Source organism: Xenopus tropicalis, chromosome 5 (genome assembly GCF_000004195.4).
Source record: "Xenopus tropicalis strain Nigerian chromosome 5, UCB_Xtro_10.0, whole genome shotgun sequence".
Taxonomy (NCBI): Eukaryota; Metazoa; Chordata; class Amphibia; order Anura; family Pipidae; genus Xenopus; species Xenopus tropicalis.
The window spans coordinates 27,123,299-27,127,161 of NC_030681.2; the positions used below are offsets into that span (position 1 = coordinate 27,123,299).

At 41.1% G+C, this 3,863-nt stretch overlaps 1 pseudogene; it reads left to right on the forward strand.

Moving 5' to 3' along the window:
• Positions 1-899: 899 nt before the first annotated feature.
• Positions 900-2,172, forward strand: LOC101730233 (annotated as a pseudogene).
• The last annotated feature ends 1,691 nt before the right edge of the window (positions 2,173-3,863 follow it).

Below are 3,863 nucleotides of genomic sequence, written 5' to 3' on the forward strand. Positions count from 1 at the left end.
ACCAATATATCCCATAATAATCACAAACCATATATATATAGGACTTTTGAAATCTGTTATGATATATGTGTCCATATTATAGAAAATATTTTCTATTTTCATTCTTTTGGTATTTTAGAAACAAATATCTTGTTATGGAATTGCAAAAATTCCATCATGTTTTGAAACTTTAGGTTGCCCTGAAAAAAAATTGATATATCGTTGTCGTTGGTAAACTAAAATTGCCCCCATAAAATGCCCCTAAAGTAAAATATCACAAAATGTTAAAAACTTGTGTGGCAGTGAAAGGGTTAAAGACAATTCTATGCTAGAAAACACATTAGGGTGTGGTTTAGTTACTATTGTGTGATCACCATAGCAACCGCATTGTGACATCACTGATAAGTAAACACAAGCTCATTAGTATGCGGTTACCATGGCAACACTGATAAGATCAGTTTGCTTATCTTGTATTATGTGGTTACCGTAGCAACCGCATTGTGACATCACCGACAAGCTCATTAGTATGCGGTTACCATGGCAACAGCAGGCTATATAAGCCTGACACTGAGCACAGAGCTCAGTTCGAAGTGGGACTTGCTTCGAACAACATCTGCTGACTAGAGCTCAGCAACCTTTCCTTAGCAATGAATTTTCCACCTTTCATTGCTTTTCTTATTTTATTGGAACAATGTTTTCATTCATCTGATCGATCATCACTGACCCAGAAAGTAATCCTGACACCAGAAGAATTTGAATTATTTAGAAATGTTAAAGATACTGATATTGAAGAGATCTACCCATTGGGTTCAGTTATCCTAATGGTATTTTCCTTGGCAGTTACCATTAACTGGACTGTTGGCCATTATTGGAGACAGCCCTACAGAAGGGGGGCGGGTTGGGCCCATCTATTATCAGTAATGATATTCACAGCCCTTCTTTATACCCGTCACACATCACTGGAGTTCCACAATGGAAACCCAGAATATGAAGAAATAGAAAATGACGAAGATGAAGAGAATGAGGAGAACTTGTTAGTTTATCTCTTTGCTCTCCTTGTATTTATCTTCGTATTCACCATTGACTGGTGTTGGAGTAACATTGCTAAAAAGCTCACTGGTGTTTCTCCCAGCCAGACCAGCCATAAGAGGCATCTAGAAGAGAGGCTCTTGGTTGGTCAAGGCTTACTTGGAGAAGAGGAACTGCAACAACATCTTCCACAAAAAACTCTGAGGATATTTATTGCCACCTGGAATATGAATGAAAAAAAGGATCTTCCAGAGAGACTGGATGATTTACTGTTTCCATTGGGCACCGAGTCTGCACAAGACCTGTATGTAATCGGAGTGCAAGAAGGCTGCCCCAACAGGCAAGAATGGCAAAACCGTCTGCAGCTGACACTGGGGCATCGTTATGTCTTGCTCCACTCAGCAGCTCACGGTGTCCTGTACCTGTCTCTGTTTATCAGGAGAGATCTCGTGTGGTTCTGCTCTGAGGTTGAATGTGCAACCGTCACTACGAGATTCTTCCCATTGATTAAGACCAAAGGGGCTGTGGCTGCTTCATTTACATTCTTTGGAACCTCATTCCTTTTTATCAATGCCCACTTTGCGGCAGGAGATTCCAAAGTAAAGCAAAGAATCCAGAATTATGAGAAAATAATCAAAGACCTGAAGCTCCCAAAAAATGTTCCTGACACAAACCCCGTTTACTCTGATCCCGACGATGTGACGAGCCGGTTTGACGAAGTCTTCTGGTTTGGGGACTTCAATTTCCGCTTGAGCAAGAGTCGGAGGGAAGTTGATTCCATCCTAGAGAACCTTCCAGAGAATGATATGAGGTCCCTCCTGCAGTACGATCAGCTGTCAGAAGAGGTGACTAAAGGTTCTATATTCAAAGGATTTAAGGAAGGCGAAATCCATTTCCGCCCCACATATAGATTTAATATCGGATCCGATGACTATGACACCAGTAAGAAACAGAGGACGCCTTCCTACACTGATCGAGTGATGTACAAGAGCCGGAATCAGGATGATATCCATGTTCTGAAATATGGCTCTTGTTCCCTTATGAGACAATCGGACCACAAACCTGTTTTTGGACTATTTGAAGTATTGATAAAACCAGGGTCCACTAACATTCCTTAGACTGTTTGAAAGAAAACTTTATTTAATGGGGCTAAAGAAAAACTGACATTAAATACATTAAATGAGAAAACCGAAAACCAACAGTCTATTGGCGTGGGGAGGGTGGGAGGGCCAATGACTTGGTTTTCTTTGCCTTTGAATAAAACATGCAATTGAAGCACTTGCACGTTTTGTGAATATCGCCAGTGCTGGCATTTTAGCCCAATTCCTATAGCCAGCATGGGAGGGATGGCAAGGGGGCGATTTCACACAATGAACACTCTGGGCAAAACAAGCCAAATGATAAAGCTGCTACAACCAACTGCCATATACTTATAGCACCCAACCCCACATATCTGTGACAAGATAAATACAGTGCCATGTATTATACGCCAGAACAGCAGGATAAATACAAGGCCAATTTCATGCACTGTTATTATTATTATTAACAGTTATTTATAAAGCGCTAACATATTCCGCAGCGCTGTACAATAAGTGGGTTTCATACTTTGGACATACAGAGTAACATATATAGCAATCAATAACCGATACAAGAGGTGAAGAGGGCACTGCCCAAAAGAGCTTACAATCTACAATCTACTGTTATACCCTGGAACACAAGCCCCAAGAAGAACGAAACCGGTCTGTAGTTGGGAATCTGGTCTATTTGCGTACGTATGAGGCGGTCTCCTCAACCCTTTTGACTTGTTCGTGAATCCCCACTCCTGACTCTACCTAAGCTGATCAGAAAACCCTGCACTACACTGATGAGCCCCAAGAAGGGCGAAACCGGTCTGTAGTTGGGAATCTTGACTTGTTTGTGAATCCCCACTCCTGGCTCTACCTAAGCTGATCAGAACACCCTGCACTACACTGATGAGCCCCAATAAGGGCGAAACCGGTCTGTAGTTAGGAATCTGATCAGCTATTATCCTGGCTTCTGCTTTAAAAACCCAGTGGGTGAGCTTTAGCCTATAGGATAAACCCATGTAAATGGGATTTTTTAGGAGCCTTAAGGAATTTGTTCCCAGAATCCCTTTGGTTTATTTGCATTCGTATGAGGCGGTCTCCTCAGCACTTTTGACTTGTTCATGAACCCCGGAACACTGGAATTCACTTCACAACAACTTTTTATATACAATCCATATACCTCTGGCATGCTATTGGTTAGTGTAGGACATAGCCCTCATTTTTCCAAAGTTTTTCCTCCTTCAGAACTAGGTACAACACACACATTTATAGAAGTGCTGCTTCCTTCTCTTGAGATGGGTGTCCTAATAACAGCTAATAAAATTCCCCACCTAAAATTTAGCCACAGTATTAATTGCCAGACTTCACTTCAATTAGATAACTCACTCCAAGCAACCAGTGGTGGAAACTACTCCATATACAATGCCATGCATTTACAAGAACTAATTCATATTTCTTGTGATAGGGTTCTGTATATACTGCAGTGCTCAAAGGGCAGAGTAATTTAATTCAGAAAACTGAAAGTGAAAGATCTTTCACTTTCCAACTTCCTGGTTCTTTCAGGTAACAGTTACAGGAGGAGAAGGTAGTTAATCAAATTACCACGTGTATAATGATCCTTATCTATAAGCCTAAAGAAGTGAGCAGAAGGGAACTGTCCTTATTACAAGGGAAGGATGAGGGAGGAGGTAAAGGTAAAAACAAAATAATATTCACTTAGGGGCTGATTTACTTACCCACGAACGGGTCGAATGGAGTCCGATTGCGTTTTTTTCGTAATGATCGGTA